At 37.1% G+C, this 26853-nt stretch overlaps 1 pseudogene; it reads left to right on the plus strand.

The window, feature by feature from the left end:
- The first annotated feature begins 262 nt into the window (after positions 1-262).
- The window catches only part of LOC121329868, a 100005-nt pseudogene continuing 73414 nt past the window's right edge, over positions 263-26853 (plus strand).

Genomic DNA, 26853 nt, shown 5'->3' on the forward strand with positions numbered 1-26853 from the left:
TTAACCAGTTATTGCTTCTAACTTACAGGAAAGAACATGTGGGAAATTGGCTCTCAATACAAGTACAGTCATATGTGTAGGTCTTTAATATGCGGTAGTCATCGTAAAGTAGTCTATAGCTGCGAGTGACCAAATTTTCTGAGAAGGACTGAGCACTTCTCTCAAGAGGTGAAGCTAGTTCGGGCAGGCAGCTGCTTAAACACCTATGTGCTAATAAGCCTACTGCCAGGTTTGTGAGGGGTCTTAGTCTGGGGGGAAACAAAGTATCTGTGTGAGCTTGGAGAAGATCTGTATTTTTTTATTTTTTGTTATTATTTCATGTAGAGCTAGTGCTTGAGTGCGGACAGGAAATGACCCTTTCATAACCTGCTTCACTGAAAACAAACAGCACAGCTTGAAGCTATCCGGCCTCTCTCTCGTTCTCTCTCTCCCCTCCCTCCCTTGCTGTACAGTGATGAGGGCTCCTCCAGCAGTTCTCTACCAACGTGCCCTCGCTCGCTGCTGTGTGTGATATAGTGACAGTGTATAGGATTGGTGGTGGCTTAGCTTGCGCTGTACCCAGAGCATCGCAGCCCATGTGCTCTGTATGGATGTTGATATTGCGCTGTGTAGCTTGAACCACCGCAAGTCGGCAAGATGTCCAGCACACCTCATGATCCCTTCTATTCCTCTCCTTTTGGACCTTTTTACAGGAGACATACGCCGTACATGGTACAGCCAGAGTATCGGATATATGAGATGAACAAGAGACTACAGTCGCGCACAGAGGTAAGCACCTTTCTATGTGAAAATATGCATGCATATATGATGGATGTGTGAACTATATATATATATATATATATATATATATATATATATAGAGATATATATATATATCTATATATAGTCTATAAAAATAATCTAATAGATTAGCAAATCAATTAACGTTTAGTTGGCGGGGATTGATTGACCTGCTCAGTAGTATACAGTTTAGTGTCCTAGAAGTATTTTGTTCTGCATTAATCATGAGCGTTTTGTATCGGTATATAGGATGTGCTGTAGCACTTCTTGATGAAAATTGTTCATCAAAAAAAGTGTTAATTGTTTTAAGCAAATTCAAATTTATTTGTTTAACGTATATAACGGCATTGCCTATACGTTTGTTCGTTTGTGTGTGAGTAGTTTTTTTTTTTTTTTTCGTCGCACTACGAAATGCTTTGAATCAAGGGACTTAGTTACTTGCTTAGTAACAGTCATATCCCAATGCGGGCACTAATGATGACTTTACTACTGATAACAATAATATAATCTATATATATTATAATATATATATATTATATATATATATAATATATATATATATATATATTTGGGGTGTTTGGCCAAACGAAAAAAAAATCTTAGAAAAACGTAATACCGGGAAAGTGAATTGTTTAACTTCACATAGAAAACACAGGATTTAAGATAGCATAAAAATGTTCCACATTGCCCACTGGTACCCCAATACGTTTGCTGATAAGAAAACTACCAATGCACGTTGTACCCTCAGTGTCTGGACAACTGTGTAGGAGATAGGAGTCACGTTTTACAGCTTCTGATAATTAAAACGGTTCATTGGGTAACCAATTTTTAGATATGTGTTAGAGCAATGTCGAGCGTCTAAAAGTTGTACATTTTACAAGAGCACCCAAGTCGTGTTACTTATGCTTACAATTAAATAAATAAATACATAACTTTGGGCAAACTACCTGTAAGCGAAAAGTAATTTGATTGACACATAATATAGAAATATATGTTTATTTATTTTTATTTTTTATTATTTTTGCTTCTCATAAATAGCTAATTCAAAGTCTGTTTACTATGAACTGCCGTTTCTGTACGAGGCAGAAGCTGTTTAGGGATATGTTGACTGTATAGACCTGGTAGACTTTTTTGACTGTGTAAATTAAATCTACTGACACAATCAGTATCTTCAGTAAACGAGTGAGTCAAAGTTCATACTGTAAGTGGGTGGGTTTGCTCTATTGTTTGGTGCTGCATCAGTTATTTCACGATTGTGATGTTTAAAAGGCTGACTGAATTATAAATGGACCTGTTATAAAATTGAGAATCTTGAATCCAGTTTCGTGATTATTATTTTTTTGTTTGTTTAATTGGATATCAGTTTCACCCTCTCAACCCTGCATTCCCCTCTGCCATTCCTGAAGCCAGTTACACTTCTTAAACTGCAGTAGTTGAAGGTTATGAATATAGTTGACAAGCTTGTACTGTTATTGTAGCGTGGACAGGATGCAAATAACAGTTTACAGAAAATGCCCATGGCTCTCATGGTTTCACCATTGGCTTGGTAAAGAAATATAATACTGTATTGTGAATTAGTAGATTTTGGACACATTAAGAGGTTTTGATGATGTTACAGATCATTACAGAAACTTCTGAGATGTGACCAAAAATGTGTAAGTGCACTGTTTTTTTCCCCTCTATAATGTTTAGTTAAATAAACTGGCAGAGATGGTTTTTCAGAGGCAGTGTGTGAAGGGGCTGTTTTAGCCAGCACAATATAATGCTGTGATAATTCGCTATTCACTGTGAATTACAACTCTTTCTCAATGGGTTGAGAATGGGTTACAGAGAATTACAATATAATATAATATAATATAATATAATATAATATAAAATGTTATATTTTATATATAATATACTATGTTTTTAATAAAATAATTAGACAGTTTTGTTCAGTGAATTATATTCTCTATCTAAAACAAAATTCGATTCACCACCAAAAAAAATAACAGCGGGGAATCTAATTGGTGATATTATGTATGCTGATAGTAAAGAAACAATTATCCAGAAACTAAACCCAAATACCTCCTTGTGTGCACCGGATAAACAAGGAAACATGTTTCCTGCTGGACTTCAAAACTGGAGATAATTTCACTGACCATCTCATTTATTTATTTATTTGCATCTTTACAGCGCTTTTAATAATAATAATAATAATAATAATAATAATAATAATAATAATAATAATAATAATAATAATGCAATATAAAAGTTACATTAAAACCAACTTAGACAAGAAAGACATTTTATAAACGTAAGTTTTCAGTTTTGAGTAAAAAACTGTAATGGTCCCATCTTCCCTGACAGACTCAGGTAGAGCATTCCACAATTTAGGAGCTTTACAAGAAAAGGCCCTCCCCCCCTATGGTGATTCTGTTGACCCTAGGAATAACCAGTAGCCCCGCATCCTGTGATCTCAGAGTGCGATTGTGAAATGTGACAAGTGTGTCAATAATGATCCCCTGTCCATTGTTTCAAACGTGTTGTTTTACTTACATCCATAATGCTGCTGCACCGTGTTTGCTGATCTGTATACCAGGTCACCCAAGTAGTTCACATCCCCTGTTCCCTCATCTTTTTAAGAAAAGATTAGCCTGTACATGTCAGTAGTTGTTCAAGTGAAGCACAAAATGCTTAGCAGGTTTCAAGCGGCAATAAAGATGTCCCTATCAGTTAAACTACCGTACTTTGGGGGCTGAAAAAGCAGCATGCAAGGGTGTGGAAAACAGAACACAATCACATTTTAGCATACAAATGTATCACATATTGTGAGGCTCTGCAACTATAAATGAGTGAAGCAGTTTGCAGTAAATGCTTTTGTTTGTACACACACATTCCTGGATCGGTATACAGGAAATATATAGTAACTGGAACCAGAACCACACTTGTCATTATTGATTGGCAATGGTGTATGTGGTTTGGTCACACGCATAATACTAATAATAGCTAATACATCTTTAAAGCAGTCGTGTCAAATAACACTTTGTTCCACATTGTTAAAATGTACAATAATCACTGCAAGGTAAAAACGTCCTGTTAATGAAACTTTCAACTGCAGCTTTAAGAAAAGCAAAGTCGTGCAATATAAATGCAGCGGCAAAACGTAATTAATTATTCAAAAGTGGCAGCGTAAACCCCAGAAGACATCTTCTGCTACTGGACTTCAGTTCTGAAAAGCAATTTTGAAATCTTGTGAAAAGTGCTGTTATTTAACAGTTCATTTTAAAACACAACCCTTCTTCTACATGGGAATTTGTTTTATACAGATAGACAATCTTTTAAAAACATAATAAGATTTTGTGAAAAACAAAACAAAAAAAAACATGGTTTTGTTTACAGGTTGAATTAAACCAGAAAGAGGCTAATATCCTTTCAGAATTGAAGGCTTTAAAACTTTAAAAGTTTGGCTAAAGTGTATTTAACAATTTAAAAATAAAGTTTTTTTGTACAACTCAAATCTTTGTACCACTCTGTATTGTTAGGCGGTTGTAGCATGGTGTGAATCTATTGTGCCTTTTTTAAGAAAGCACTGGTGATGCTGTGTTCACACTGTAGCACGTTTTGCTACTCAGCAGAGGCATGCAATGTTTCTGCTGCTGTCTAAGGAGAGGCCTGTGTTATCATGAATACAAATACATCCTCTCATTAATATTCAAAGGAGGAACCACACATTGACCTCCACTCTACAGTAGTTATCTTCAATAAGAAATATGGAATAAAAACAAATGAACAATGATAACGCAAGCTTCTTGTTTATTTATTTATTTTTTTTACTGTACGTGAAATAGTGTCATAAAACCAAATTTCTACGATCATTGTACTGTACATTTTTATTGTGAGACGCCTTTCTCAGGTTTTAGGACTGGTCCCTCCCTGTACATGGCACAAAAATAAGACAGCCATGTCTATATGCAAGACACAGTAATATTTTTACTGTCGTGGTCATAGAAGCAAAACATTTTCATTACACTTTTAATATATATTTTACTGTAAGCAGGGGGAGGGGGGCTAATTTTTTCTTATACCCCTACAACATTAAATAAAGCGTGATCAACACCCTTTGAAACTATTGACAATTAGGTTTTCAAACCGTGATGATTTTGCATTATTTAGGCCACGTGTATAGTGTAACAAACACCTGTTTTTGTAGCTGTTGCATTTATCACTTAATTAAACAAATAAAACATATCAGTGATCCTTTCTCATAGAACACCATAGAAACTGGTTGAACTGTTACTTTTTTGCTGAATATTGAAGTGTTACCATTTCTTTAAATATCATACAATTAATTTGCCATATGATGCTAAAAATACTAAATAGCTAATTTTATAAGTAAATGTTACTATTGGTTGCTTCAGTGTAGTGTGTCATGGTGGATCCATGGTTGAAACTATCCTGGATGGTCCTGGGGGCAGGCTGGGCTCACCTGGTAAAAGCAGGGCTGTATGGTGTGAAGGGTGAGTCACACAGCCAGGGGAGCGCAGGAGGGAGCATCGCACAGCTCGGCTGTCACAAATTCAGGGATGCAAAGTTTGAAACTTTAAATAAAACGGCATCAGGAAAGGGTAACCTGTTGTTTGTTTATTGTCATTCTCAATCATATGCCCACTTTTATCACTTCCCACGCTGCTGTGCAAAACAAATTATTTTGAGTGAAAACATGCCAACAAATGAATTCACACAAACACATTAGCACTGGAGTGATATTTTTTTGTTTTTTCTTGGAAGTATTCCACTTTTTAAAATAGTTTTTACTTGGTGTTATTGGTGTTCTTTCGTCAGCTTGGTTTATTGAACTTAATGCAGGCTAAATAAATTGACGGTCCACATACAGTAGTGAACTATCCAATTATTCTTACGCGAACCCCTCTAGATGTGCAACAACACTTTACACCCAGACACTCGCTACAGTCCTCCATGCAAATGTCATGGGAAAATGGTTTTTCATAATGTTTTTTGGGCGATTTTGCTTCTGCGCATAAGTTAGCATATTAAATAGTTGGATAGGGGTTTGTGACCAGTTGACATAATCATATCAGTCTGCTGTAACGTTATCTTCCTAATGTGGAGCTTTTTAACAGCTCAATGTTATTTAAGAGCTAACACCAGACTTAAAAAACAGGCTGCTGTTCTTTAGCCCTACCTGTCTCTTTAACTCCTAACCAAATGTTTTTTATGCCCTCTAGAATGGGTTTGAATTAATAATTTGTTTTTATCCCAATCAAACAAACTACAATATACAGTAAAGATTTCAACACATTAATCTGAAACAGAAAGCAGACAACTTTGTATTCGTACAAGCAAACTAGAGGTTTAACCTGTTACATTGAGGGACACAAAAACCTGAGAGGTATTACAACAAACCAGCATTTCTTAAGGGTGGCCTAAAACATGAGAATTTTAAAACCAGCAATGTGGCACGGTAGTTTGTTTGGTACTAGCAATGAACAATGAGGATTTGTAATGACGCATTTTGCACAAATCAATAAATATTGTATCAACTCTTGGACGGAAAGAGGATGTTGCATGACTGGCTATGATTTGATGCGATAGTCTAAAAAAATACACTGAACAATAAGGTAGTATGCTGGCCAGCAGGAAACGGCAACAATGTTCCCACCTTTTTCCTGTGACTTACCCAAAGTTCCTTCCAGGCTAGAGTGCTACGCTGATAAGAGATAAGGAAGAAGGACTCAGAAATATCTGGTACGGTTTGGATCTCTAATAACGTACACCAGCCGAGTTTCTGGAGTAGCCTTTTGTTGCACCACCATTTCCTTTGATTGAATCAAAACAAGTTTTTTTTTTTTTTTCCCCCCTGTAAATGTTTAATTTTGCTATAGTATAAGTTAATTATCTTTCACCTCTGGAGACCCAGCTTTGAATACAGCTCGGGTCACAGTTGAATACAGCTTTGGTCACACGTGTAATTTGGCGGAATGGGCAGGTTAGACCCTAATGGCAGGAGGTGTTCAGGTCTCAATTGAGGTGTGCTGCATTACTCTGGGTGCCTGCCGAATGTCTGTGGCCAGGGCCATTGTCTGTACCATTTCATGAGCACAAAATTCACATTTATACATATATATATATATATATAAATTGCAAAAAACTATGTTAATGCAACAGTTAGGGTTGAACTTATCACCACAAAAGCATAAGGTTTTTAACCCTAACTCGCCATTCCCAGACTAGCAACCGCAGACTGCTGTTATCAGGTAAGACACAGAACATGCAACTCTTTCCAGATGACAAAATCATGGACCAGCGGTGCTGTAGCAGTGGATATACATGCACACTTCAGTACATGCACACACGCTTCAGGCTGCAGAACTGTGTCAACTTTACAAAAATAGAACTATATTAACAGTAAAAAAAAAAATCATGAGCATGAAACATAAATGTAAATAGTTGTTTCTATAATCGAGAGCAAGCATTTAACATATTGCTCATTCTCCACTAAAGTTAGAAATTTGTTTTAAAAGTTAGATATTTTTTTTAAAAGTAATTCTATTAAATGTAATGTTAAAGTGTCGTTACAGTGTGGTTTTACTGCAATGTGGTGTTAAACTGCAGTTAATGTTCCTGCAGTTTATTGTTAAACAATTAGACTGTACTGCAGTGGGAGTTAGACTGCAGTTCCAATGATTATTTCCTTTTTGTGTTAATCTGTAGTTAAAATGTGATTCAGTACAGTGGTGTGCAATTCGTATTGTCTGACGCCCAGGACAAGATTTGTGTGAGGGACAACAGGTTTTGCTGTTATACTTTGTCCGTTGGACAAATAGTTTTTATTTATTTATTTTTTCTGTGTTTGTTCTCAATTTTCTGAAAACCGAATTGCGGAAGTGTTTACATCCCACCCCTATCACTTCTGATTGGCTAGCTGTGGAAGAAGCTGATCTTCTAATAGTTACAAAGAAACCTAGAAATAGCCGCTAAGAGAGCAAGGCACCGTCTAATCTTTTAAATTTAAGGTATTGCTGGTATGTGTGTTTTTTGTAAATGAGTGATAGTGCTTTCTTACTACATGAACCTGACCTTGAAAAGCAGCAATCTAGTAAACTGAGAAGTGCCATTAATCAATAAAACAAATAAACATACTTTTTTTTTTTTACTTCAAATATTACAAATAGTTCCCTGTTGTAAAAAACAAAAAAAAACAAAAAAAAAAACATCCGGACAGCTATTGTTAAAGTAGAGCTGCAGCATTCCAGCTACAATTGGTCTAACTTTGGAACGGCACCACCTCCCTAATGTGCTTGCTGAAAAATCCTCAAACTGCTGGTTGATCCACTTTGTACAGAGCAATGTTGGCTTTTCCACACATTTTGACAAAATCTGAAAGCACAGTTTCCCGCTGTTCTTTGGCAGTTGTAAGACGCTGAAGTGATCCAAACACAGTGGCCTGTTTCAGTGTTTTCAGTGGCCCTGCTGTTTCAGTCTCATCTTGTTTACATTTCGTTTCATTCCATTTATGTTTAGCGCTTCCCATGTGTTCTGTAATGGTCTGCCTACGAGTGTAACAGCACATTACCATCGACATGAAATTTGTCCTTGCCAAACTCGTTGATCCGATCTTTAGGGGTGATTCTTATTGTTCTCGGCATCTTTGAACAGCTCTGAATACTGAAGTAAACTGAACTTGAATACCGGAAGCAGTTTTATTAGACGGGTATGTTTATGTAAATTTAAAGCAAAGTTGCCTGTGTTAATGTTTATATATTATACTTATATTGATTTGATTATTATCAAACAAACAAAAAAAGCCTTGCAGGTATTTTGCCCCTCCCCAAGTGTAAACTAAAAAATCTCCAAAACCATAGAAAATCTCTGTATTTCCATGTTATTCTGCAGCAAAAGGATACCTAGGATCCCTGCTAATTATTAAGGATAAGATTTTGTCTTGGAGGTCACAGAAATTGTGAAAATCGTGAATTTGAACAAAAGACTGTGAAATGTTGGAAATGGATGAAAAAACACATTTGGTTAGGCACTGTCTTTTATTTCCTTTAAAAATGTCATGCACTGAAAATAAAAGTATCTGTAAATTGTTTGGTTGTGTAGCACGCAGCATTTACATGTAGCTGTGTAGTTCAGTGAATGAGATTTGTATTTTGTAGCTGAGCAAGCATGTAAATGAACAGATTGTGTGTTACTGTAAATTCTCGGTTGTGATCTTCACATACATACATACTGTGCTTGATAATTAATTTTCTGAAACACAAATGTGGGCTTGCGTCTTCAAAAAATATTATACTTACATTTCATACAATGTAGTGTAACCAAATAGTACTGGTTTTTGTTAACTAAACCGGACAGCTAAGCTGTTTACTGGCCACAAAACATATACTTTTCAAGCAGTGGCGTAGTCACGGGTGGGCCTGGATGGGCCTGGATGGGCCTGGGTCGGCCGGGCACAAAATCTACGTCTATGTGAATGCCAGGTTTAAGTATATTTATAAAAATAAATAAATAAATATACGTCAACTGTGCGCCCCAAAGGCGGGTGTTTAAGTTTAGGTCAAATAAGCTATTTTTAAAATACACAGGCTTTAGCCAGTTAAATCAAACTAATAATTGTGATGCAATATTTGGGTCGGCTCATCCTCTCACACAGCAAATCATGTGTGAGTCGCGTTTGATTGACAGCTTGTGAGGGAGTTGGCGCAGATCTGTTGAAAGTCTGTTCAAAAGTCACAGACTTTTATTTTAATGTGCATTTTTAAAGTAAGTTAGCAGCAGTGCTGTGGTTAACAAAATATGCAAACACTTTTAAGAGTTTAGTTTAGTAGAAAGGCTCGAGTGAACAGGATTAAGACAAAATGCTGACAAATAGCTTAAAATTGCTGTCCTTTGAAGAAATACGTGCAAATTTCTGGAGTGTCATGCCTGTATAACTGCAAGCACCGATGCTTTATCCTGTGTAAGGTGGAGCGAAGACGAGAGGATACTAACTAGGCAATGGTAAATAACTGACTGACTTTCATTGTATTTAGTAATTACTTCAAATGTAATACTGTGTTCTCACTGGTTTGGTGAAGCTGCCTTTTTGACTTTTTAAAGTGCATTCACTGCGAATATATGTAAATACATGTATTTTATGTCTACTTAAACAATTTAATGGTTTAGATGGGAGATATAGTGGTTGGGAGTGTTCCGTCTATAGACAGTTGTCCAACTTAAAAATATTTTGGAAACTGAAAAATGAGTGTATGTTTGGACTGTGTACCGTAGACAGGCATTGAACACCCCCTTGAAATTTTTTTATATTTTGTTGTGTCAGTGCCTCAGAATTTCGCGCATTTAAATGAGGATTTTTTCCACTTATCTACACACCATACTCCACACTGTTAAGGGGGGGGGGGGAATTATATATTAAATATACAAAACTGAAAGATCATAAGTGGATATGTCTCCACCCCCCTGAGTTAATACTGGAAGCACCTTTGGCAGCAATTACAGCTGTGAGTCTGTTGGGATAGGTCTCTACCAACTTTGCACAATATTTGACCATTCTTCTTTACAAAACTGTTCAAGATCTGTCAAGTTCCATGGGGAGCGTTGATGGACAGCAATCTTCAAGTCAGGGCACAAATTTTTGATTGAATTTAGGTCAGGGCTCTGACTGGGCCACTCAAGGACATTTACTTTTTTTGTTTCTTAGCCACTCGATTGTAGCTTTGGCTGTGTGCTTTGGGTCGCTGTCATGCTGAAAGGTGAACTTCTGTCCCAGTTTCAGCTTTCTTGCAGAGGGCAGGAGGTTTTCCTCAAGGACTTCTCTGTACTTTGTGCCATTCATTTTCCCTTCTGTCCTGACAAGTGCCCCAGTCCCTGCCAATGAGAAACCTCTCCATAACATGGTGCTTCACAGTAGGGATGGTGTTCTTTGGGTGATGCGCTGTGTTGGGTTTGCGCTTTGCATTAAGGCTAAAAAATTCCATTTTAGTTTCGTCAGACCACAAAACTTTTTGCCACATGGCTACACGGTGTTTTTTTGCATACTTCAAGTGGGATTCAGGGTGGGCTTTCTTGAGTAATGGTTTCTTTCTTGCCACCCTACCATACAGGCCAGATTTGTGGAGTGCTTGAGATATTGTTGTCACATGCACACTTTGACCAGTCTTGGCCATAAAAGCCTGTAGCTCTTGCAAAGTTGCCATTGGCCTCTTGGTAGCCTCTCTGATCAGTTTCCTTCTTGCTCGGTCATCCAGCTTGGAGGGACGGTCTGCTCTAGGCAGGGCCTTGGTGGTGCCATACGCCTTCCACTTCTTAATCGTCTTGACCATGCACCAAGGGATATTCAAGTCTTTTGATATTTTTTTATACCTATCCCCTGATCTATGCCTTTCAACAACTTTGTCCTGGGGTTCTTTTGAATGCTCCTTGGTGCTCATGGTTGAGTCTTTGCTTTGAAATGCACTACCCGGCAGAGGGAACCTACAGGAACTGCTGAATTTATCCTGAAATCATGTGAATCACTACAGTTTAACACAGGTGGAAGCCACTTAACTTGGTGTGTGACTTTGAAGGCGATTGGTTACACCTGAGCTAATTTAGGATTGCTATTACAAGGGGGTGGACACTTATCCAACCATTTCAGTTTTTATTTTTAATTAATTTTCTACAAATTTCTAGAATATTTTTTTCACTTAGAAGTTGTGGAGTAGGATGTGTAGATAAATGAATTTTATTTTTTTTTAATGCATTTTAATTCCAGGCTATAAGGCAACATAAGGTGAACATTTTTAACTGGGGTGTAGACTTTCTATAGGCACTGTATGTCCCATGGAAGAACTGGGACATTTTCTTCCAGGAATTGTGTACAGATCCTTGCGACGTGGGGCCATGCATTATCATGTTGAAACATGAGGTGATGGCGGCAGATGAATGGCACGACAATGGGCCACAAGATCTCGTCACGGTATCTCTGTTCATTTAAATTGCCATCGATAATATGCAGTTGTGTTTGTTGTCCATAGCTTATGCCTGCCCATACCATAACCCTATCGCCACCATGGGCCACTGTGTTCACAATGTTGACATCAGCAAACCACTCGCCCACACAGCACCATACACGCTGTCTGCCCTCTGCCTGGTGCAGTTGAAATGGATTTATCCATGAAGAGCACACTTCTCCAGCGTGCCAGTGGCCACTGAAGGTGAGCATTTGCCCACTAAAGTCGGTTACGACGCTGATCTTCAGTCAGGTCAAGACCCTGGTGAGGACGACAAGCACGCAGATGAGCTTCCCTGAGACGGTTTCTGACAGTTTGTGCAGAAATTCTTCATTTGTGCAAACCCACAGTTTCATCAGCTGTCTGAGTGGCTGGTCTCAGACGATCCCGTGGGTGAAGAAGCCAGATGTGGTTACACGTGGTCTGCGGTTGTGAGGCCGGTTGGACATACTGCCAAATTCTGTAAAACGACATGGAGTTGGCATTTGGTAGAGAAATGAACATTCAATTTTCTGGCAACAGCTCTGGTGGACATTCTGTAGTCAGCATTCCAATTGCACGCTCCCTCAAAACTTGAGACATCTGTGGCATTGTGTTGTGTGACAAAACTGCACATTTTAGGGTGGCCTTTTATTATCCCCAGCACAAGCTGCACCGGTGTAACGATCATGCTGTTTAATCAGCTTCTTGATATGCCACACCTGTCAGGTGGATGGATTATCTTGTCAAAGGAGAAATGCTCACTAACAGGGATGTAAACAAATTTTTACACAAAATTTGCGAGAAATAAGCTTTTTGTGCGTATGGAAAATTTCTGGGATCTTTTATTTCAGCTCATGAAAAACACTTTACATGTTGTGTTTATATTTTTGTTCAGTGTGTGTGTGTGTGTGTGTGTGTGTGTGTGTGTGTATATATATATATATATATATATATATATATATATATATATATATATATATATATATATTATATATATATATATATATATATTATATATATATATATCAACTTTTTTATGTCATTATATTAACTTGGTTCTAAAATATATGTCCCTCTTAGTAGCATACTATGTTAACTTTTCAGTGTGTTGTCAATGGCCAGTATAGCTTCATATTCAAATGTGTGTTACAAAGTGTTGAACAAAGACTGTAGGGGTTTATTGTAAGCCTTGGAATAAAACCACTGAGCACACAGTGGCCAGTCCAGTTATTATCTTTTAAATTCAGGCTTTAATGAATATATTAAATATAATTGTCTCATATTAACTGTACCATGCTTGGACTTAGCCTGACCTCTCTCTGTTTCTAAAAATCTCCTGCGCAAGCAGATTTCAGACACCCGGTTTACCTTTCAAGGCTATTTTTTTAATTAATATGAAACTCTACTGCTTTTCTTTTTTTACTTTTCTAATTTAAATTAAATGCTCGCTTTGACTGCCAAGATTTCATTAATTTCTATAATATAATGAAGAGAACGGACATTACCCCATATACTCCCTTATTCTGGTACTAAAAGTTATTTCGGTGGTTAATTTAAAAAAAAAATGCTCGTTATATAAAGGCTTTGGATTCAAAACTGCTGATTACCAGCAAGTCTCGCTTCGGCTATCAAAAAGCACTTTCCATGCCTGCTCTGCTATAAGCAGGTAAAGGCGAGGTCACCAAATTATTTTTCTTTAGTAAGTGTACTGTGTACTAAAGTTATTAAATACAGTTTATTGTCTTATATTCCAAATTAACAGCTCCTGTTTTTTTTATTGAAGTAAAACATTTATATAAACTAAATATTTGTATTCTTTAGTTTAATTGATATTGTTTAATTCTTAAATTGATTAAATTAAGTGCTCGCTCCTGGTTTTTCAGTCTGCTTGTATTACAGTAGCCTTAAACACACTTTTTAGTTAAATATTCTGTTAGTTTACTTAAAACATACGATTTCTCTTCAGAAAGTTTGGCCTAATGAATTTATTTCAATTGACTGATTTCCTTATATGAACTGTAACTCAGTAAAATCGTTGAAATTGTTGCATGTTGCATTTATATTTTTGTTCAGTGTATATATATATACACACATACAGTGCCTATAGATAGCCTACACCCCCGTCCAAAATGTTCACCTTTTGTTGCGTTATAGCCTGGAATTAAAATGCATTAAAATATGTATATATTTTCATTTATCTACACATCCTACTCCACAACTTCCAAGTGAAAAAAATATTCTAGAAATTTGTAGAAAATTAATAAAAAATATTAGATCAGAATACTTTTTTTTATTTAAAACCTCTATGCTTAGTAGTAACAACACAATCAAATAAAATCAAATTGGTCTTTTTAGTTTCAAATATCGTTCTGTCTAAAAAGGGTTACTTTTTGTTCTTGCTAATTTGCAATACCTAGCCTCTGTGTTTTAATTCTTTAAAAATTATGGCTCCATTTTCAAGCTAATTAAATGAGATGCCTGCTTCTGCCAAGGTTACAGGCTTCTGTAGCAGCAGCTCTTAAATAAGAGAAAGCATGGCTCATTTCACACGTGTTTCTTGGTCAGCGTGAGCTCAAGCCAGTGCGCTCTTTTTACACAGAATTACACAGACTCTGTAATACTTGTTTTTTTACTGTTATACTGGACTTTTCAAAATAACATATATCTACATCAACAGATGGAAAGAAATGCAAATGGATGGAGGTGCAGATGGATCACATTAGTTTACTATAAAGCTACGTCTTAGTTGGTGCTTATCTTGGCAGGAGCCGAGTTCAAATCAGCATGAAGTTTTTAACATCTACTCTCTTGTAATGAAAATCATACCTAAAGTCCTACACTATTCTTTTAAACCAATACAAAGTATATTTAATATTATCTCAAATGTGTCTTAACAATTTGTTTACAACATTCAGTAAATGCCAAGCAGATCAACTCTTTTGTTATAATACACTTTTAATATGTTCTTTCAGCAGTTTAACTTTTAAATTATTTTATAACATGTATTTCTAATTCAGATACTTCAATATAGCAGTCTTTCCTAGAAGATGTAATTGTATTTTACTCCATTAGTATACACAGAAGGCAAGAGATTAGTTTTAATTAGGCATCTGCTTGGCAGAAAATGCAAGCTTGAATATTCAAACTTAGGATTGCTCATACATTTTCTTAATGTTATTATATTAGTTTTTTTATTTATTTAAATACTTTTGTTTTTTCTTACTATAATCGAACCACATACCTGTCCTAGTTCGATTGCTCTGGCATAGTCACTCTGTTCTGTAGAGTTCTCCTCACCTCCCCCTCCTTCTCTGTAGCTGGCAGCTTCTTTTTCTTGGGCTTCGGCCCCAGAATTTCCAGCAGCACTACTGCTGCTGGTCGACACCACAAATCCCAGTCTGATGTGAGCAGACATCCCCAGGCAATGGCGAACTGGCATCCCCAAGTGGTGCCGGCCTGACAGTCCTAGACGGTTACGGGACAGGGCAATATTCAACAAGTTGAATACATTCAATTCAGGTAAGTTCTGGTGTAAGCTTTCGTCTTGGGCTGCACTGATGAAGTCAGTGGAAGATTGCCCCTTCTTTTTTTCTGTGTGATCTGCTTCTTTCTGTCCGAACTCAATCTCGGTCGATACTGTTCGTTCTTATCCATAAAAAAAATTTCCCTAACACAATTGAACCGGAAGTATTATTTTGGCAGATAAAGCCACTTAATTGAACCACAAGTATTATTTTTGCGGATAAAACTGCTTAAATGCTCATTACTTATTCATTTAGAATGGCAGAAAATAATGCATGAAATGTAATCCGCCGGCTCTTAAAACAGAGGATCACGTTAGAAAATAAGCATTTTGACGGATTAACAGGTGGAAAATATCTGCAGATTTTGCCATTTTCCACCGAAAATGAAACCTCTTGCAAAAATCTGGTCCATTATGTTTATATTAATTCTGCTTAATTATAATTTTCAGTTCATTTTAGTTTTCTAAATTCTTTCACTTTGGGAAAAGTACTTTCTGGAAAAAAAGCTCTCCCACTCTCCTTTCTAGTCTTTTTAGTGCATAAGGATATTGCTTTTATCTTCTGGTGAGGAAGTTGGCATGGTATTGGGATATATGTATGTTGTGTTGCCACAGCTATGTTTGCCATTGCTAACTGTTTGTTAAAAAAAAAAAAACTTGCTGATCACAAGAAGCAGATAAGTAAGGCTGTTTCTGACCTAAGACTTAAGTCCCTGTGTTTTAAAAATACCACTGCTATGTTTCAGCGATGAAGTGGAAAAGGCAAGCGAAATGAGCAATGGCATCTGAAAAGTCTGAATTTCTCAGATTGCCTCTCTTAAGAGCTTTACTGTACCCCAGTAATGCTCTTAAGAGGAGGAGGGGGGGGGGGTTGCCAGGTTTGTACCTGTTTCAGTTACATCATATATGTTTTATGAATAGCTTGTTAGGGAAAAGGTGTACACACACTATTAAACCCCATGCAAGATCAATATCCGGTGCAAAGGTTAATGCTGGAATTATTGTATGTGTTTTAACGACCTTTTAAAGCCCCTGATTGATAAAATCAGAATCTAATTGTAGCGGCTATTTACCACATAGGTTCGGATGTAAATGTAATTCTAGCATCTCAAAAGAATATATTATCTACTTCTTATCAGTCAATGTAAATAAATTCAATTAAAATAAAATATATATATATATATATATATATATATATATATATATATATATATATATATATATATATATATATATATACTTTTTTCTGTTCATAGTATATAGCTAATTTAATATTTTAAACAATATTCTCCATTTTCTTGGCCATACCGATAACCAATGGTTATCTACCTATATCGGTCGATACCAATAGGATACCAATAATAATAAATAGTGCAGGTAAGCTATTGTAAACTACTAGAACAAGGCACAGAGCCTATTTAAAATTGTTTTATAAATGTTAAAAAATGAACAGATATCGTTTACTTGTTGTATTTATGACAAAAATCAACAGGTATTGTTTATTTGTTGCATTTACTTCAGAAAATGAATACAAAGAATAGTGTAGGCTAGTTGATAGCAATGAATACTTGTTTTACAACATAGTCACACAAAAATAACACTTAGCATTTATACTAGTAAAACACTTCTGTAGAAAAAAAATACACACAGAGCGATTTTCGCCGGATTACAAACACTGTTGACATTTTGTGACTGGGTTTATTCTATGTAATTCAGTCATATCTGACAGAGGGCGCAAGAAACCAATAAAAGGTGTTACAGAAACCTAGTATTACACTGTTATATGGTCAGGGGTTTTGTAGGCTCAGTAATTCAAGTTTAAATTTGCAAAACATACCGGTACGTTCGTACTCCCTGGAGACCAGAGAGCAACGAACGTGCCAGTATGTTCGTACTACTCAAAGGGTTAAGGTTAAATATCCCAGTGTAAGGGACATGCAATTTTGATATTTGATTTCAGAGAAAAAGTAAAATATGACACAGAATTAATGGTAGAAAGTGTGATTTGTAACATGGCAGTTTGATGACTAAACTAAACAAACCATTACAGGACAGTGGAAAATGGGGCCCTCTGTCTTTATGGTTGTACGTAGGTTTTGCCTATGATTTACATTACTGTTTCATTACTGGTATTGCATTGGAGTTGGGCGGCATTTTTAACTGCACAGCCCATTATATCTGGATGATTTGCTAAGGTACTTGTCCAATCTTTTTATTTGGGATCAGCGTTATATTATTTTCTTGCTCAACCTTTGCCTGGTGCAGACTCTTGATATGTTTCTATGCTGCATCAGCCCTTCGCCTTTGTGATTCCCTGTAAAAACATTCCCATGGAAATAGGGATCATGGCAGAACTGTGGGGGCGTGGAGCATCTGCCAACAGCAGTGCCTGTAGTAATGTAATATAACTGAAATGCTGGGGGCATACTGACATTATAAAACCACTGGGAGCCTGAATACATTTTTAAACCATAACCTTTTACTTAACTGTTGTTAAGTAACGTTTAGAATTCTTATTTGGAAATATTATTTAGAATCAGTGAAATATGTATGTCATGGGTTATTAATATCATTAAAATGCATAGAATATCTGTCTATCTGTCTATCTATCTATCTATCTATCTGTCTATCATCTATAGAAACACATACATGTACAATGCTTGGTTCTTCTTAGTTAATGTGCTTACAGTAAGTCTTGACAAACCAGAATCTGGAAGCTGTTGATTTATATACAAATTTGGAGACCTTTGGAGTTTAGAGTTTTAGTAATCCGTAAGATAACAAGGTAAGCAACAAAGTAAATCAAGAATCTACAGTGCTACCATTTTATAAAACCCCCTGTGGCAGGAAGAAGGAGGCCCCGCACATAAAAAGAGGGCGGGGCAAAGCCCTGCTGTAAAATGTATTGTTTGTTTATTTTAGAATGGGGTACTCCCCGTCCCTGTGCATATTTTTTATTTACTTTGTATTGTTATTATGAGTTATTTATGTATAAATATGATGATGAAAAGCCGTATTTCTTACTGTTTAGCAGCGTAGATGGGGACGCACCATCCCACAAAACCTTGTGTAGAACGTGACTGTCTCCCGAGTTAATTAAGTGATTCACTCGTTGCTAAACAGGAGATAGTCCCTAGTATAAAAGCCTGCAGATTTTCTTGTTTGTGGGTGGAGTGTCTAGGAGTAGAGAGCGAGAGGAGGTAAAGAAAACAACACGAAAGTAAAAAGAAAATAACTGGTACGAGTACTGGACGATCCATCACCTTATTTGTTTAGTTTTGATTTTGTTTACCTTTTTATTTTGCTCTGTGAGCAGTGGTTTTTGTTACTTTTGTTTCTGTAACAGGGCGAGCAGCCCTGTATGGTGTATTTTTAGAACAGGGTTTCCCCCTCCGCCCCTGTGTTATTTTGTATTTGTTTGTTTTATGATTTATTGTATTGTGTACATGTATAGATGACGGCGTGGCCATGCATTTTGTTTTGCTGTTGTTTTGTATATGTTTTGCAGCGTGGATGGGAAGCCCCATCCACATTAAAAGCCTGTGCAGAAGGTGGCCATCTCCTGAATTAATTAAGTGATTAATTTGTTGCTAATCGGGAGATGGTCACCTGCATAAATACCTGCAGCTCTCTGCACTCCGGATGGGTGTTTGGAAGTGGAGAACGGGAGAGCGAGAGGAGAGAGAAAAAACTAAAAACTAAACTGAAACTTAAAAGAATCCGTGAAGGCTACTGCCCAGCTGGACCTTAAGTGTTATGTTGGTGTTCAGGATTATTTTTGTTTAAATCTTTTATTTTTCTGCTCTGTGAGCAAGTGTTTATTTTTGTTTAAATATTGTATTTCTTTTTGTGTTATTTAATAAACGGCGCACGCCGCGCCTTTGAACTGCAGTACCTGCCTGTCTGTGTTTGTTCCGCCTTCTGGCCTGACGTCACCGCAACGCCATTTCCTGCCACAGTTTCATATAAAAACGGCGCCGTAGTGCGCTTTCTCCTGAGTACCTGTGTCTGTGGTATCTGCTGCTGGCCTGATGTCACCGCCCTGGCTACCCTGTCACACCCTTTTATAATGCATAGGTTGTAAGGCAGAATGGTGAGTGGTCCCATTTGCCACGTATTGCCACTTGCATTTTTGTTATAGAGTGGAACACAAATGGAAAGTTCTTACTATGGCTCCTGACTATGTCAATGTCCTGTCACAAAATACACAGGGTTAGGCCCATTTGTGTCCCTGATTTAGAAGTACTTTTGGACTGCCTTATCGTTCATACCTTACCTGAGGTTGTCCAAAATTAGTTTAGGTAGTTTGAGATTACTGCCCATTATTGTGAAACCAGTCATCAATCATACGTCTGTTAAAACTCCTTTTGTCGAGTCTTTGTCTACAGGCCAACAAAGGTCATGGCCCCACAATCATGGAGTCAAAATGGTTGTGTGTCTAACCACATGTTGCACACGACACATTTCTAATGTACCTCTAGGTGATGTGCCCCAGAACACCCTTGTTAATTAAACATGTTTTAAATAGACACAATAAACAACCGTTAAACTGTTGGTGTTGATTCCACTGAATAAAATGTTGGATTACAAAGCTGTTTTGCTCTTTGAGTTGTAATTACACAGTGCAGTCAATATGCTGTAGCTGTTAGTGTATTAAGAAATATTATGAAATAACCTTGAACTTGTTATTTCATTAATAAAACATTAACGCTAGAAGTACTGATCCGGTATCTCATAGATTATCCTATTACAATAACTTCTCCGTCACACCTCAACTGCAGTATGCGGCTTCCAGAAAGTAAACATACGGTGAACTTAGACATTGTTTACTATCGCTTTGAGTTTGCTTAAGGATGTAAAACCTGCAGGATGTGAAATCTGTATTTTATATAAAATACATAAAAAAGTATGCACATCTCAGCAGGCAATATTGTAACTCTAAGAGACTGAAAATATTGACAGCAAGTCAGTCACAAGCTCTACACTATGTAGGCACTTATTGTCAGTAAGTAGTTATTGTTATTTACTGAGGAGTCTTTCAAATCCTGGAGATTCCCCCATAAATCCTTCAGGCTGCCCTGCTGTAATCCTTACCGCAGCATGCATTGACACATCAATAAATCCCTTTGACAAGAGCGATATGTAAAAATCAATATCTGTATATCAGCTGTGCTTCTGAAGGCTGTCATGTCAGTTCACCTGAGGTGTCATGCTTTTCCCAAAGCTGAGGAATTACTAGATTTCAACACAAAGACTATGTCAGCTTGCTCACTTGGCTAAATAGCCTTTTCCTGACAGAAACATGTTGGTAAGATATGATGAGGTCTATACAGTACAGTAACACAAATCTAGTGGATAAGGTCCAATGATGATGGTATATACTGGGGGGTTGTCACACTTTAGAGTTGTTCATAGATTTGTTAACTATGATTGTGATTAATCTCCCAGATATATGGTTGCTGTCTGTCTTTGTATGTCCAACTGTCTTGTCTGTATTTCACACTTAGATTTTTACATACCATATTTTTTCGAATTTAAGACGCACTTTTTAAACCATTTATCTTCTCAAAAATGGCCAGCGTCTTAATTCAAGTATAGTGAAGCGTGTATTAAAACCGCCAACAAGACGTCACTGCCCCAGTAGAGAAACAGCAACGTGACTTCCTGCCTAGAAAAGACGAACAACAACGCACCGCACGATCCTGAATCATCCTTGACATGCAGCAGCCATTTTCAAAGACGTGTCATTAGCTTCCAGAGGAATTCGAAGTGAAGCGTTTACAATTTCAGTGTTTTGTTATTTGGCTTCATTCTAACGAACAGTACCAGCTTGGACAGATTGTAAATGCTGATCAGAACCCTGTATTTTTCGACATGCTAAGCAATAAAACAGTTCACAAATTGGGAGAAAAACAGGTTCAAATAATCACAACTGGAAATGAGAAGCAGAACATGACTGTCTGCTGTGTGACAGCAGACAGCGGCAAACTGCCTCCATTTGCGTAACTGAGGTTGTATCTTTGTAAATGCAAATTGAGGATGGGAAATTTGGGCTGTGTCTTGAATTCAAAAGAACACAGTATATCTAAAAAAAACCAAAAAAACCCGCTAATCCCATATTTTCACCTTATTGATCATTTTGTATTTACAGCTACTTCGGGAAATGAATGTCCTAGACATGCTTTTTTTTCTTCAAACACTTCAAATCCTAAAGACACTGTGTGGCAAAGTGGTTAACAGTGTGCAGGTGATCAATAATCAGACAAGCAACGATAATCAAGGTGCAGTGAAGGTTTATTTTTTAAATCCAATGGCTTGATGGCAAACAGCAGTAAACAATAAACAATGATAAGCAACACAGCGGCATGTATTGCTTTATTTATAATCCACAGGTTGGCCCCAAAATAATAACAGTCCCATTTTAATTCACCCACACGTAATGCATACACAAACACCAGTCCACATTGCGTGCTCTAGTGCTCGTAGTGAATACAATTATTTTTTAAACAAAGTGCAGTGATGTTGATCCGGGTTTTGTACTGGCCTTTGGTGACAGCTCCGGATTGTGTTAGTTGTCTAAATAACAACACAACAGTATTTTAAATAACGACAAACAAAACACTCACGGTTCACAATACAGGTTCTCCTTTTGGTCATGCAATTTGACCATTCACAAAGGAACAGATTACATCACTTTGTGCCCTAAATAAAGTCGTCAATGACCCCTTGGTCAACGAGTGCAGCCGCTCCTCCAATCCACAGCTCCACCCCCTTTCTAGATGGCCGATTTCCGCCTAACCCTGGGAATGAACTGTCAGTCCATCCAGTCCAGGGTACTCTGTTCCCTTTACACAGCGCCCTTGCAGGTCGGGAGGGAGATCTAACGCCAAGAATCATTCGAGCTCTGTCAAAAACTGTCAGTGTTGTTTTTCACTAGCATTCAGAGTTGTGGCGGGTAAAAAAATATGTGCAACTCCAGTTTGGAAAAGAGGGTGTTCAGATAAAGGAAGGTTCTTAGGGTTTTTAATATTTATTGTTTGTCATAGTTTTAAACATACCTTGATGAATATGTGCTGTTCAAAAACATTAGTGTAACTATCCATGATCATCCACAAGCCTTATGAAACTGGACGGAAGTTTATTGTTAAAGGTCAAGCAACAAAGCCTGGATTGTTTCAAATTGAGGAAACACATTTTTGTAATTTATTAGCTGAATACTAGCAGCGAGTTCCCATGGTTCGTTAAGCAGTTGTGGGATACAAGCAGTGGTATCTTGACTGCAATGCACAAATCTTTTTTTCTTTTTCTTCTGAATTTACTAATATAAAACAAAACAAAAAATGTACCAAAACTCTAAAAGAAGAACCATTTAATTTCCCCTATTAAACACGGGTAGCCTAGCTGTCCAGGAGAATGATGGATTAGTTTTGAGGTGGTTCTGAATTTGCAAGCCTTTTCCTGGGCAGCAGCTCAGGGGAGATGGGGGATTGAATTCCAGCCTTGCTTCTCAGGTTCCCACATCCCTTTCCGGTAGCTGGGGCTTTTCAAAAGGGCAGCAGCTTGATTTCAGGCAGTCACACTTGGCTGACAGCAGATTCGGTCTGAAACGCTGTGTATTGAGGCTGTGTATTTTTTTTTTTTATTGGTTTGCGATAATCTTTTATTTCCTTAGGATATAATGGGGTTATTTTAATGATCTAACCCCATTTATATGTTAATCCAGCATGGATTTCCCCCAGGGGTAATTGTACAGAGTTGTTTATAAACATCAATACCGTTATTATACAAATCCAGTGACATTTGTTACATGTTTATTATAAAATGTAGGAATTAGGAGTAACCCCTGTTTTAGATGATTAGAACAGGCCCCAATGTCATGATAGATGGGTGCTTATAAAGTGGTAAGTTGGAATTTTGTTTTGCCATTTATTTAATGTACAATAACTTAAACTCCCAGAAGCTTCCTGCAGTGGGGTCGTCTGTCATCCCAGTACCAGTTTTAGCTTTCTGAACTATTCAGGCAAGCTTCATGTATTTCCACTCATACATATCTCTAATTCTTACACTTGAATGTTTATAGTGTCCCTCCATGAGATTTCATTGACTAGGCTAAAGCTGCCTTTAAAATCGATGGATATGTTAAGTAAGCCCTACGTTACTGAAGAACAGTGAGACTGAATGCTGGCGATTCTGTTCGTCATTCCATCCCTAATAATTGCATGGAGTTCAGCAGTAAGAGGCTCTGATGTTTCAGGAGACTGGCTGGGTGTCGTTGTCCCATGTTTGGAAAGAGATAGGACATTTATTGGTCAACTAGACCATCCAGGATCATCAAAAACTCAACTTGTATGTTACTTGTTTTACTGCTTTCATGTATGAAACCTTTTATGCAAAATAACAATCACAAACCATACATAAACAAAGGAGAACAGATTTTGCAAGTGTTTATAAAATTAGTATTTTGCCTTGGACTGTGCAAAGAATGGAGTAATACACATATATTACAAGATTTTGATGAGAAACCACGTTAAGTTAAACTGTTTTATATATCCCATATGCAGTACACTACCTAATAACATATTATTATGTTATATTATTATTATACAGTTTCACAGCTGTGTCAGTTAGTAAGACTTTATGATATATGAATACATTATTATGAAATAATGATTTGCTCTTTACTGTCAGCCAAATTAAATGTAATTCTGCAGCTGCACTGGTCTGCCTCCTGAAAATGCTCAGTGTGGTGCTATGCATGTTTCATTATACAGTATGTCCTCCTATTACCATGGTTTAAAAATGCTTGTAAAAATACCCTATTTCTTCTAATTAAAGACACATGTTTTTACCCATTTTTTCTTCTCAAAAATAGCCTGCGTCTTAAATTTGAGTACAGTATAGTGATGCAACAAAAGACGTGACTTTCCAAATGCACAAACAGCAAAGTGATTGACTTCTGAGAAAAGACTGCAAAGACGTCTGCCCGAATAACCAAGCAGCAACGTGACACTGCTGAGAACCAAAATGTTACTGCCCGATTTCCAATCATCCATGTTATACAGGCAGCCATTTTCAAAGAAGCGTCATTAGCTTCCTGAGGAATTCAAAAAGAATCTTTAACAATTTCAGTGTTTCTAACAAACAGTACCAGTTTGGACAGATCGGAAATGCTGATCAGAACCCTGTTTTTTTCTACATGCCAAGCAATACCTCAGTTCAAAAGTTGGGAGAAAAACAGGTTCTGACTGTTGTGTTTGCAATGCATTCAGTGCTGTTCTGGTTGCTAGGTTACAGGTTGCCTGATGTCATTCTTGCTGTTGCCAGGATGCATGATGGTGTGAGTGGTGGCATGTGTGCGAGAGACGCCATCTTAAGTATTATACAGTGCGCAGCACAATAAACAAGCTCTGTGGTTTAGCTACAACAACAGTGTTTCATGTCATTTTGGATAACACAACAGCGCAAATGAACATTTATTTTATGCTTTATTTTTTCCTTAAAGTGGTAAATTTGGGCTGCATCTTAAATTCAGGGTGTCTTATAATCGAAGGAATACGGTATGTTCATTACAGAGGAGTACAGTCAGAGTTGGAAATTAATGAGTAACAACAGTCAGAGTTCATATATTAGCTTTGAGTGTTTGTACTTTTTTTTTTTTTTTTTAACTTAAAGGCAAACGTACTCTGTTTGTAAAATGTCTAATTTACTGTGGTTCTTCTCAAAGCCTTTTGCTTCAAATGTGTTATTGGAACATTTTTCTTCTCAAAGGAAAGACAATGCCAATTATGATTCCGAAACGAAGAGGAAACCACTTAGGATGACTGCTGACAAGTCCCTAAATTTAACACCTAAGCTGTTTATTTCTGGTTTTGTAACTTTATTGGGCAAAATGTTCCATTCCACAAAACAAAATAAAGGGTGCTAATGTCTAGACTGTTGTGTTTTACTGGCACATATTTAAAAATGTGTCTGGAAAATCCAATTTCAAGGACTCAATACAGGAAGTGAAACAAAACACATTTTATAATTGTCAATTCAATCCTTAATGTAAATAACAATAATGCTTTTCCAAACTGTGATGATATAATAAGAAAATCACAAATTGTGCTGCTGCTGACTAGAGTGCATATATTTTGTAGTATTTGGTGAACAGAAGGGGCCTTTTTTCTAAAATGTTAATTAACAACCATTTTAGGGAGGTGATTTTCCACACCCCTTGTATATAACATACTATACTCTGAACACTAATTGAGAGTTTAGTGATGCTGTTTAGTATTGAACTGTATGAATTGTCATGAAGTTGTTTCCGATATCACTGTTAAGATTTAGGGAAAATTCCAAAGGACTATAAACACCCATCATCATGTGTGAAGACATTTTGAGCATTCCTGGTGTAGACCTAAATCCAAACTAAGACTGGGTCGTGTGGAGCAGAATGAAAGTAGCAGCAAACACTCGTCTGATTCATATCCTACGACACTTCAATAAACCATCACGGCAGTGGCAGTCACTGTTTAAAAAATGAGGGCGGAAAAAGCAAATTGTGATAATATTGAAAAAATAACCGTCTCTGAATCTCTGTTTCTCTCACATTTGACAAATGACAGATAATGTGTGTTTAATTAGAATCCTAGGAACTGTAGCAAATCTAACCTTAAAGGGGAGTATAATTTATTATTTTAACATTTAATAGGAGTGCTTTTAATTGTAAATCGGAGTTCACATTTCAGTCTGCTACTGTAATCCAAAAATTCACTTTTGTGCAAGACTGATGATAAGTTACTTTTTTTCATTTATGTATCATTGCATTTGCATGGGGGGAAGATGGGACAAACCAGTTTATATGAGAAAAGTGAGTATATTTTAACAATCTAAACAGCAGCAGATCTAAATACTGCCGTGACACTTGTAAACTTGTTTTATTAAGGACCTCTTTAAAACAAATTTGTATTGCAGTTAGTTACACTGATAGGGGGATGTGGCAAAGTGGCTAGTGGAGGGGAACAGGTGTAGCGGTGATGCGATGCAGGAGTGACAGGCAGACAACAGTTTCCAGTGAAAAGGTGCTTTTATTTATAATCCAGGTCTGGTGACCGTAAAATAATAAATCCCTGGTTATACACAACAATGTGTAAAGCGCGGCAGTCCAGAACAAAACGAACACACGGTCACCAGTCCTGGGTGAGTGCAGACGTGCTTGTGGTGGGTGAAGACACTGTATTTCGTGACGGTTCCGTGCAGTGGTGATCCGGATTGTGCTGACCCTGGTCGACAGCTCCGGATAGGTGAGTTAACTGTCTGGTGGTGCAAAACGCAGACAATTACAAACAAACACAACAAAACACAACACGTAACTATTTTTCACAATGAGAGCTCCTCTCTCGGTCCTTCTCTCGCCAAGCGTTTACCCAAACAAAGGAAAAGATCAGCGTTACCCTGGCCCCTATATGTAATCCCGCATGATATCTAAGTAAACGGTTGCAGCTGCCTTATTACTTGCAGCTGCCTCTCGTTTACCTTTCAAATCAATACGGTCTTACAACAGAGTCTCGCTTCTTTCCAGGCTGACCC

Source organism: Polyodon spathula, chromosome 2, assembly GCF_017654505.1.
Source record: "Polyodon spathula isolate WHYD16114869_AA chromosome 2, ASM1765450v1, whole genome shotgun sequence".
Lineage (NCBI taxonomy): Eukaryota > Metazoa > Chordata > Actinopteri > Acipenseriformes > Polyodontidae > Polyodon > Polyodon spathula.